Source organism: Pygocentrus nattereri, chromosome 23 (genome assembly GCF_015220715.1).
Source record: "Pygocentrus nattereri isolate fPygNat1 chromosome 23, fPygNat1.pri, whole genome shotgun sequence".
Lineage (NCBI taxonomy): Eukaryota > Metazoa > Chordata > Actinopteri > Characiformes > Serrasalmidae > Pygocentrus > Pygocentrus nattereri.
Window position 1 is genome coordinate 18310497 of NC_051233.1, and position 12238 is coordinate 18322734.

Below are 12238 nucleotides of genomic sequence, written 5' to 3' on the forward strand. Positions count from 1 at the left end.
TCATTATATGAAAAACATGACTGCAAAAAACTAGAGGGCACTGTGAGCAAGTCCTTAGTGATGAATAGAGCTAAATGGCTCAAAAATGAAAAAATAAATGTTATTTTAGCTATTTGTCTGGGAATTTTATTAAAAATCAAAGAAAAATGGTTTGTTTTCTCAACTTTTAAAATGAAATCATGCATGTTTACATCAAATGGTTATGTCATATCATACATCATATGGTTACTGTGTGTTGTTAACTATGCTAACAACAAAAGTGACATAGGTTCTTAATTAAGGTAGTACTTCAGTGTTATTGATCCCTTTTCCTTTTCAGCATGCTTTATACTGGTTCATGCTGGTTAAACTGGCAGTGATGGGCAGTAACTAAGTAAATGTAATAAGTTACTCTACTTAAGTAGTTTTTTTCTGTATCTGTACTTTACTTAAGTACTTCCATTTTGGGTGACTTTTTACTTTTACTCCACTGCATTTCAAAGTCAAATATCTGACTTTTTACTCCACTACATTATTCAAAATCTGTTGTTCCTTTTGGTTTTTGTGTGTATAAAAACGTAACAAGAAGAAGCACAAAGCAAGAACACCAATCAGGGCACAGTGGTCACTTTGTTCAGAGCTTGTTTTGACCTGCTGGTCATACCAACCCAGTGCAAGCATACCGTTCAACATCAGCACAGCAGCGTAAAAGTGTATTCAACATAAATGCTGAACTAACCTAACTTTGTGTAAATAGGCCACAATATAGAAATATGTACACATATGAAGTCGTGACTGGCATGTTTCTTTTTTTCTGAATTTATACGAATACTTTCATTTTATAATAAATTAGTTTCGTTTAGTTTATGTTTATGAACAGAGAACTACAGATCAATACAAATACAAGGAAACTCATTTGTTAAAAGCAATTTTTATTCAACTTGTAACTAAGTTACAAAGTAATCTTAAACTGAAACTTTGCTTGTTTGTAAAAGTGATTTCAGAGCCACTCAGTTCTACCTGATGGAAACTGTTTACCTTCAGTGTTTTGTGCTTATGATCATTTTAATAGACATCAGCGTCACTAATTAATGACAATCTATTAAAAGACTGGTTTACCAAGAGAGACACTGGAGTATTTTCACCTAAAATTAGTTCATGAAGCGAGTCTTGTTATAAAAATGATAACAGGACATTAGAGCCATAATTAATCTTTTAGTATTTTTACTTTCAATACTTAAGTACATTTGAAGGCAAATACTTTTGTACTTTTTTAGTTGAGGTCTAGAGTAAGGACTTCTACTTTTACTGGAGTAATATTTTACCATGGGTATCTCTACTTTAACTCAAGTACATGATTTGTGTACTTTGTCCACCACTGTTAACTGGTCATCCAGCAGGGCTTGCTAGTTGATCAGCATGCCAGCATTCAAAACACAATATATGCTGGTTTTGCTAGTGAATAGCTTGTTAATGTCCATTGCTACTGACCAGCATCCAAAACACAACATGCTGGTGACCAGCCATGGCGGATCAGGGATCCTAATTACTGTCTGCCACCTCTGTAGCAGGTAATCGATTTCCTGCTAGCAAAATGGCCACAAGGCCACAGTTCTCCCAGCTTTTTGCTTACATTTTCAAAGCAGCGAATACTACTGCAGAAACCTTAAGCTGTCTTCAGTTAAACTCATGAAGTGAGTGCAGTACTCTCTATAGGTGCTGTAACAGTCTTCTTGCTCTGTTTTTCATGCGCAACCTTTTGATGCCAACTCAAACAAGCACAACCTACGTTTGCCCATATATTTAATGATTTAATGGTAATAACATGGAAAGGGTCTCCAAAGTGACACAATCATGAGTTCAGTTGACTTAAATGAATCACTCAGAGGAGTCGTAATGTGTGTTGTTGGTTTGTTTGTGAACCTCCGGGGTTGACGAGGAGCGTTGCTATGGAGGTCACACACTGACTGCGCAAATGGCCACAGAGGGAAAGAGATCCGAGAGAAACGACTGAGCACTCAGGCACAGCCGTTTCTTTTCAAATTCCGAGAGGCTAAGCAGTGCAAGGCTTTTGGACTGGTACAACTGAAAAAAGCCTGAGTGCAACATACAGTTGTATACAAAGGTTTGGGTACCCTTGGGTAAAGTACATGTTTTGTTGATTTTCTATATAAAAATAGGTACAAATCTGATACAGAAAAGACACTTATGTACATTTTAATACACAGTTACTGTTCATTTGATGAATATAACATATTGGTGTGGAAAACATACAATGTGGCTTCTGTAAATGTTATGGCACAGTTTATATTTCATGAATTTTTTCTCAATATGTTAAATGCAGCAAATAAAGAAATTGGCCCAAAATTTTAAGAAAATGCTGTATTTAAAGGGGAATTCCACTGATTTTTCACATTGTCTGTAGAGGTACTGGGACAAGAAGTAACCTAAGTCATTTAAGGTGAGTAGATGTGCAATGCTCCATCCTAGAGAAACTTCCCAAGTCACAGCTGTTCACTGTGATTGCAACAGGAACCAGACATCTGAAATTGAATTTCTCTAAAAGCTAGCCTACAGTGAATTATTACATGAAATACACTAACTGATACCCAAGACACTGGTTTACAACAGTTTGAGACAAATTTTCTGCCTAAAATGTACAAACATAATTTCTAGAAAAGTTGAGATATGTTGTAAAATACCTTTATATAACTGACAAAAGTACAAACAAAACATCCAATATTTTCACTGACCAGCTGTTTTTTCTGCTCACTATTGAGCTTCTGCTGACTACTGAGCTTCTGGTGCAAGAGTTTAATTAATTCTTGACAGTTGTGGGTGGGTCCTGACATACGATGTCAGGTGTGATTGGCTGGGACATTGCTTTGACCAGGAACGACTTTCACTCTAGAAAACAACCTTCACAGTCTGCCAGTACAATGGCATTAGCCAAAGCTCTGCCTGTGTTTACTTCATTCTGTCTATGTGAGTGTTCAGTAATCATAATGAATCACTATCAGCCAGTCTGAAGTCGTATTATTTTAGGGTCTCTTTTTTTCAGCTTATTGTACGTTTGGCTGGCCCAACATGGTTTAACCATTTGTTTCGTGGTTACTACAGGTTTTATACAAAATATCATGGTCATTTTAAGGGTAAATATCACATGACATTTTTAGGAAGTCATATTCTAAGGTAATCACTGTTAACTGAAGTGCTTATCATTACACACACAACAATTTGCAGTGTTTGGAGTAAGAGGCAGGAATATAGCCACACATGGAGGTTAGCCTATTCATGTCACTTCTGAAAAAGTAGGGTAAATTACTTTATTTATTCACAGTTAATAATTAGACTAGAATTTCTGTTGAGCATGGGAGAAAGATTGTAGTTACATAAACACAGTTGTCAAAACTGGCTTTTATTTGCAGCTTCCTGAGTAAATTTTCCAGTCCATCTAAAATATTATTTCTACAGAGGATATTTTGCCAGTAATTTGGTATGTATGTAATAATTTTAGAACAGTATTGAGAAGGCTTCTTACACAACTAAAATATTATGAAATTTTTTAAATAGGTTAAACAAATTTACATTTTACTTGCCCTTTAAAAAATGATTTAATAATCATAATCAATGTATGATTGTGATTTTCCTTGAGCAAGTACTTCTCTTTGCGTGCAAGACTAGATTTCCTCACACAAGAATGGACTTCCTCGCTTGTGAATTTTGAATAGGATTTGATGCCATAATCTCTTCCCAGTTTTATGCAGGATAGATGGTGAAAGACCTAAATTCTTTGCCATCTTGCATGTTCTTTTCGAATCGTTTTGACAATTCTCATGAAGTTTGGCACACAGTGGTGAGCCATAATATATCCTTTCTTGCAAAGACTAAGCCTCTAGTGATTGATCCTTTAATATCCAATTATATTGCCATCACCTGTTATCAATTCACCTGCTTATTGTGGAATGTTTCAAAATGGTGAAACCTGAATATTCTATAAATGTTTCACACTTATTTTGCTCTCTTATTTTTTGAGTGTGGTGCAACCATCAAATAAAAAAAAAAATGTATAATTACAAAATACAATCACACTGATCAGCCAAAACATTAAAAGTCATTTCTTTGTACTTTTGTCAGTTAAATAAAAGTTTAAAAAGTCAAGAAATCACAGACATTTTTACGAAATATCCCACCTTCTCCAGAAATGATGTTTGTATCTTAAAAAATCTTTTCATGGTGGAAAGGTACATCCAGGACTTCAAATATACAAACTCAGAAGACAGAAATGTAGGTTCACTTGTGGTGTTGGATAGTATATGAAATGCCTATACTTGCATTGTAGACATCGCAATCCCTGGTTCCTATTACCACTGTCATAAGGAACTTTGACCCAGCAAGTTTTTGACAGTTATCTATTTCACAGCAAAAACCTCTGAAAACTTTGTTTACATCTGTTACATTTGATTCCTGTAAAGAATGTGCTAATTTATTTTCACTTAAAAGATCAATAGACTATGTTATTTGGATAGATGTGCTTTTTTCACTATAATACCAATCTTGAGCCAGTCAGTCTTCTTTTCACTGCCCAATAAAGCCTCATGTACTTTGTCTTTTTCACCAAAACAGTGAAATCAATGGTTTGAAAGTATGTCATTCAGCATGATCATTTGCTGCTTTCAAACTTGTTTCATAAAGTTGCAACTTTTGTGGTCTAGTTTCAAATGAGCTTTTCATGCAACTTTGTTGCATAATGTAAAATTTCCTGCAACATCAATTTCATTTTTGAAACATTTCTTTTTTTTTATGCATAAAAATACATACTTTTTTGTTCAAACTCAAAAGACATTATGTGTGTAAATTTGAAATTTGATACATGCACTGGAAATATGCACCAGAAAGTGTCTGAATATTTGTTTCCCTTTATTTTAGAACTATGATTTATGTGCCAGAGTGCAGGACAATCTAGCACCTTTGTTTGACTTTTGACAGCATAGAGTTGACAGAAGGAGTGGTGCTGGTTTGTGGCCAAACAGTGACCAAATACAGTATTTGTCCAAAATTTGCAGACACCTGCTCATCAGACTTAATTAATATGAAGTTTGTGACTCTTGACTGCATATGAGGATAGCTTGTGTTACAAGTTTTAGCTGCTGCACTTTCATTTACAATTTGATATATTTGGTTACTGTAGGGTTTATCCAATATCTTTTGCTTGCACCCCTATACTGAAACCATAAGCTCAATTTTTTTGATGAAAATAAGATATTGAACATACTGTAAGTGCGATGGACTAAAGCCCTAACTCATAAATTTCGAGCCTTGGATTACAAAAAACACCCCCCCAACTTAGAATTCCTCCTTGGAAAATTGTGAGGCTCCGCATGACATAATTTGAACATGGCTGCTCAGCCACTGTGAAGAATAATAATAATTACTTTATGAAATAATAATTACTTCTCTACCTTTGAATGAGTTCACAGTAATATTTGCTTTTGTTTAATCAAAATATAGACACAGTAGTCAGTTTAATCTGTAAACTTGACCTTATTGTTCACTGTTTTGAGAAGGTATACTTCATGAACGATATCACTCACATCACTAATTTTAGCCGGCTAGCTTGTTGCTAACAATACTTGTCTTCAAGAAAACGCCCCTGATTTTTTCCCCCAGTTTGTAGCTCAATGTTGGAGCTTTGACTTCTGAGTGAAATGCAGCATTCCTGCAGCTAGATTTTTTGATGAAAATAAGAGATAGTATATAGTGATGCTGACTGCAGCAAGTGTTTTTAAAGAAAGAAAGAGATTGTATATAGCGTTACTTAATACTGCAAAATCTATTAGATGACAGTAACATGAAAATAACTATGTTATATAAACACGTATCTCTTCTGTATGGAGAATTTGTTCTTTTAAAGCCAGCTGTGTACAGCTTTCCCCACCCAAATCCTCACTTGTAACCATTATAAAAACCATATAATCATAAAACACAGCTTCTACCATTATCATGTCTTAGATCATGTTAACATTTTAAGGGCATGCCTCAATTCCTCAGTGCAACTTATGCGGCCTTTTAATTAAACCACTCTGAAAAGAGTGGAAAAATGAATGAAACAAATTGCAATAAAAGACGGCACGCCGTTAAAACATGTGTTGATTGCCCTGTGTGTTAATATATCAAACCAACCTCAAAACATTTTCATGAGGGGCATTGCAACAAAGGGAAAATGACAGATAAAAAAGTAATGGAAATTCTTTGCCGTTAGCCGCAATCAACTATGACTCAATTGTATGACTAGAAGGTTATTTTAGAGTGTTGATGGAATGAGACGGCCGCTCCCTTTGTGAGAATTCCAAATGTAAAATGTTACAACTTTATACTGAGCAAGACCACACATGTAACATGGGTTGCATAAATTACATGCAGAGAGACGCTTCTTGCACACATTAAAAAATTAATTATAAATACACTAGGGTCCAACTGTAAGCCCACTACCAAGAGTTTTTTTTTATCATTTATCTGAAACTAATTCAATTCAAGTTTATTTGTATAGTGCTTTTTATAACAATGTTGTCACAAAGCAGCTTTACAGAAGTTTCAAAGCATACAGTTTCAACATATATCCCCCAGTGAGCAAGCCAGAGGTGACAGTGGCAAGGAAAAAACCCCTCAGTCTGGAGGAAGAAACCTTGGAAGGAACCAAGACTCACAAGGGGAGACCCGTCCTCCTCTGGTTAAACAGTATATACAATTTAATAAGCTAAATACCAAATAAAAGCTAAGAGGATCTCTGTTTGAAGACTGGATGGTAAAGCTTTAGAAACTGCACTGGTAGAGACACTTTCTGACTGAGTCTTTATGAAAAGTGGGAGTGAGCTGAAACAGTCCCATCCTATCTCAATGCTGGTACATCTGAATAACACAGTCATGTAATTCAGGGTGTTGCAGTTGGCACAAATGAACAGGAGAGCAGGTTGGTGATGGTGAGGAGGCCCTGATGGTCAGTCTTCAGCAGGATGGAAGGGCAGTCATTATCTTAGGAAGAGTCAAGAGACAAAATTAGTTCTGCTCAGGAGTATGACTGTAATTCATATGAATATGATTTCACCCAGAGCGTTGTTGGTGACTCCGGCAGATCTAACTATAACAGCATGAACTAAAAGGAGAGAACCAGAAGGTAGCATAGATATGAGAGTAGCCTGAGACACTGGGATCCCCCCACTCCACTGTCAACAAACCTGTGTGATCACATGAAGTGGTGGGTCAACAGCACCAACATCTCAGTTTACCATAAGCCTCTATGGCCATGAACCCCTGGATCTCCTGCCTTTATCTAAAGGGGAAGGCTAATTATCAAAAGCTAAACTAAACAAATATGTTTTCAATCTAGAATTAAAGGTTGAGATTGTGTCAGAGTCCTGAACATTAACTGGGAGATTATTCCACAATTTGGGGGCTTTGTAAGAAAAAGCTCTTCCACCCATTGAAGTCATCTGAATTGAACCAGTAGAAAACCAGCATCCTGTGATCTGAGTAAGTGAGGCAGTTCATAATGTGAAATAAGATCTTGCAGGTACTCCGGTGAGAGACCATGCAGAGCTTTATACGTCAATAAGAGAATTTTATAGTCAATACGGAATTTGATAGGAAGCCGGTGTAATGCTGATAAAACTGGGCTGATGTGATCAAATTTTCTAGTTTTAATGAGTTCTCTAGCTGCAGCATTATGAACTAATTGAAGTTTATTTAGGTTCCTGTTGGAGCATCCTGACAACAATGCATTACAGTAGTATAGCCTTGAAGTTATAAAGGCATGTACCGATTTTTCAGCGTCATGTAGTAATACGCATTTCTTAACTTTGAAATGTTTCGGAGGTGAAGAAACGCTGTCCTTGTAATATTACCTATGTGTTGATTAAACATTAGATCTGAATCAATCACATCAAGTCACACCAAGATTTTTAGCTACTGAACCAGGTACAACAGAGAAGTCTGCAAGATTTAACATTAAAGCTGAGCATTTATTCTGAGCAGCCTTTGGACCAAGAAGGAGAACTTCTGTTTTATCTGGGTTTAAAAGAAGGCAATTCTGCAGCATCCAGTTTCTTATATCTTTTATACAATCTTCTATTTTATTTAATCTAGATTTATCATCTGGTTTGGCTGATATGTACAGCTATGTATCATCAGCGTAGCAGTGGAAACTAATTCCTTGTCTATTTATAACTAAGCCTAATAGTAACATGTATAATGTGAATAACAGAGGACCTAAAACATAACCTTGTGGAACTCCATATTTCACTTATTTATAATTAGATGATACATTTTTTAATTGTATGAACTGAAACCGGTCAGTGAGGTAGGATGTGAACCAGGATAATGCTATTCCTCTAATTCCAACCATGTTTTGTAGTCTGTCTAAGAGAAAAGAATGATCTATAGTGTCAAAAGCTGCACTTAGATCGAGTAATACCAGCAGAGATACATGGCCTTGATCAAAGGCAAGAAGGAGATCATTTGTTATCTTAACTAGAGCCGTCTCTGTGCTATGGTGGCCTAAAACCAGATTGGAATTTTTCATATATGTTGTTCTTATGTAGATGGGACCAGAGTTGCTGGGCTACAGCTTTTTCCAAAATCTTATGCAATGCAAAATGTTACTTTTTAAAATTAATTCATTCTTTATTCATTCATTCATTTTTCATTTATTCATGTGTTTTTTGCAGGCCTACAACTGTAAATATAAATTTGCTTTCAATTACATTGGATGGTCTGGCTAAATAAATTAAATTAGTCATGTTTCCTCACTTATCAAAAACCATTACACTCTTTTACTACGTTGATACTTATTATTTAAGAATAAATGTTTGAAACAGACTGCACTTATCATCACTGGAAACATTTTAAAAAGGGAACAGACAAAAACACATCACTCTAAATGAAGCTGAAATAATATGAATACCTCTAAAAGCTTGTAACTGCGAAGGCCATAGCATATGCTGTACATCACTTCCACACTCATTAAACAATTTAGTGACCCCTTGTGCACTGTGGATGGAAGCATTGTCATCCTGGGTGAGAGCACTCCCATCAGGATAACTTTGCATTGATTTGCAGTGACTCTTCCCTCTTAAGTGGACAAGTGGACCCAAACACATTCCCACATGCTTTAAACCTTCAACCATCATTTAAAAAAACATTACTGGACTAAATGACTACAGACCAGTAGCCCTGACCTCTGTAGTTATGAAGGTCTTTGAATGCCTGGTCCTAGCACACCTGAAAGCCATTGCAAACCCTCTGCTGGATCATCTTTGTCCTGTAGTTCATGCTACAGCATCTAGACGGTCCTCAAACCTATGTTAGAGTTCTGTTTGAGGACTTCAGTTCAGCTTTCAACACATAGTGCCAGAGTTGCTGCAGTTCAAACTGTCCCAGCTGTCTGTGCCACATCCCATCTGCCGGGGGATTACAGGTTTCCTCCCAAACAGGAAACAGCAAGTTCGACTTGGTAAACACACGTCATACCCTAGGACAGCCAGTACTGGAGCACCATAAAGTTGTGTGCTGTCAGTTCATCTTTTCACTCTCTACACCAATGACTGTGTCTCTAAGGAACCAGCTGTGAAGTTTGCAGGTGACACCACTGTGGTGGGCCTCATAGTCAATGAGGATGAGGCTGCATACAGAAAGGAAGTTGAGCAGATGGTGCTGAGCATGCAAAACACTATAGAGATGATGGTGGCCCAACCCTCCGTACCCCCCTCAACATTAATGGCTCTGTAGTTTCCTCTGTGGAGTCACTCAAGTTACTGGGCACCATCATATACAGGGACCTGAAGTGGAAGAGCAGCACAGTCTCCATAGCCAAGAAAGCTATCTTGTAAGTCGCTCTGGATAAGAGCATCTGCTACATGCTGTAAATCCATCCATCCATCCATTTTCTAAGCCGCTTCTCCATCAGGGTTGCAGGGGGGAGGATGCTGGAGCCTATCCCAGCAGTCTTCGGGCGGAAGGCAGGATATACCCTGGACAGGTTGCCAGTCATGCTGTAAATGTAAATATAAAAAACAAAGCACAGCAGAGCATGTTCTTCTAAGCCAATTGAAGCAATTCACCTTGTTGCAGAGCCTGTTGATCCAGTTCTACACAGCGATCATCAGGTCCATCCTCATGTCAGCAAAAACGAACTAAATTCCAGTGCAGTAATCAGGACAGTAGAGAGGATCAGTGGATGTAGTCTGCCAATGCTTCAGGACATCTAAAACAGCAGGGTAATGAAGCGTGCTGGCAAAATTACAGCTGACCTCTCTCATTCTGAACATCACCTCTTTTAGCCACTCCCCTCTGGTAGAAGATTCAGGTCCATCAAAACCAGCACAAACACAGAGCTATAAGCTTTTTCCCTAGAGCTGTAGTGGCTTATTAGCCACAGCGGACATCTCGCACTTTAATTTTGAACTGAAACCAATAAACCTCCATTACTGTATAGCAATATAACCCCTCTGTAAGATAATGTTTATTTGCACAACTGTACAACTGTTATTTTTTTATCAATTCTTAATATCATCCTGTAAAACTCTACCTTTGAATTATTATGTCTCCCAAGAACAGCATTTTTATAGATATTCACATCTGCACGTGTACAGATATACCACATCTTCTCACATTGGCTCTTCATTATTTTTTCTTTTTCTCTGTTCTATTTATTATATTCTTATATAATTTCTCCCTTAGTTAAATATTTATAAATAGTCTGTGTGCTTGTCTGGTCTGTTCAGTGTGTTACATGTTCATACATGTGTCTACTCACCAAGACAAATTCTTTATATGTGTAACATACATGGCAAAATAAAAAGTAAAAACCCTGCCAGCAAAATACAGACCTACAATACAATACATTGTGTATTTGTGATATCAAATGGCAGTCCCATTACATTTGTTTTTGTACTATTTTATTATGATTCTGTAAACAAATGCCCTCATGCAGCATCCATCTGAGCTGCTCACCACTCTGCTTGTACAGCAAGGCCTCTAGTCAAAGCAGTGCAATTTTCCTCACATTCATTCTGATGAAAGCAGACACACAGCCTGGGAAAAGTCTTGGAAACAACCGTAAAGCCTCAGCATAGTCTTAAATAATCATTCCTTATGTTCATATAACCATGCAAGCATACAATTGTTGAACCCAACTGGAATTCAGTGTTGACCTTTGAGTTAATGACTATTAAAATGCTACGTGACCATCGTATACACTCAGCATGCCTTGCCAGTACTAAAATAACAACAGTATAGGTCTTCATGCAACCACGATAAAACAGTAAGGGGGAGCTGACATCACAGAAAACACATTTTAGACACCACTTTCAAGGCTTTGCCCATTTTCAACATACGCTTCACACGATCTGAGTTTGAGATAAACAGACCAATCACCAGCTTTAAACTGCAAATGGCAAAACTATAGACAAAACTAAGTCCTAAAAAACACTGCAGACTGTTATTGAGTTCAGCAGAAATGTCAGCATATAGTGATATTAAATTTTTATCATAACTGTCTGAAACCTAATCAATATAAAACATTGTTTTATTGATTACAGAATATACATATGTACTGTTCAACCCCATTTCCAAAAAAGTTGGGATGCTGTGCAGAATGTAAATAAAAATAGAATGCAATGATATGCAAATCATGTAAACCATACTTTTAAAGGAAAATACTACCAAGACAAAATATCAAATGCTGGAAATGAGACATTTCATTGTTTTTTTTGTTTTTTTATAAATATATGGCCATTTTAAAATTGATGCAAACAACACATTCCAAAAAGGTTGGGATGGGGGCATGTTTACCACTGTGTTTCATCACCTCTTCTTCAAATAACACTCTGTAAATGTTGCGGCCTTAACACCAGGACTCTTTTAATATAGAGCAATGCTGTTGTAATACATGCAGAATGTAGTTTGGCATTGTCTTGCAGAAATAAGTAAGGCCTTCCCTGAAAAAGACCTGGATGGCAGCATATGTTGACATGTACATGTCATTCAGCATTAATGGCGCCTTCACAGATGTGCACGTCACCCATGCCATGTGCACTAATGAACCCCTATACCATCATGAATTCTGGCTTTTGAACTGTATGCTGATAACAAGCACACTTAACACAGTGTCCATGATTTCCAAAAAGAATTTCAAATGTTAATTTGTCAGACCAGGACTGTGGTGATTCTGAATGTTGTTTATATTAGGTTTCTTCACTGCGTT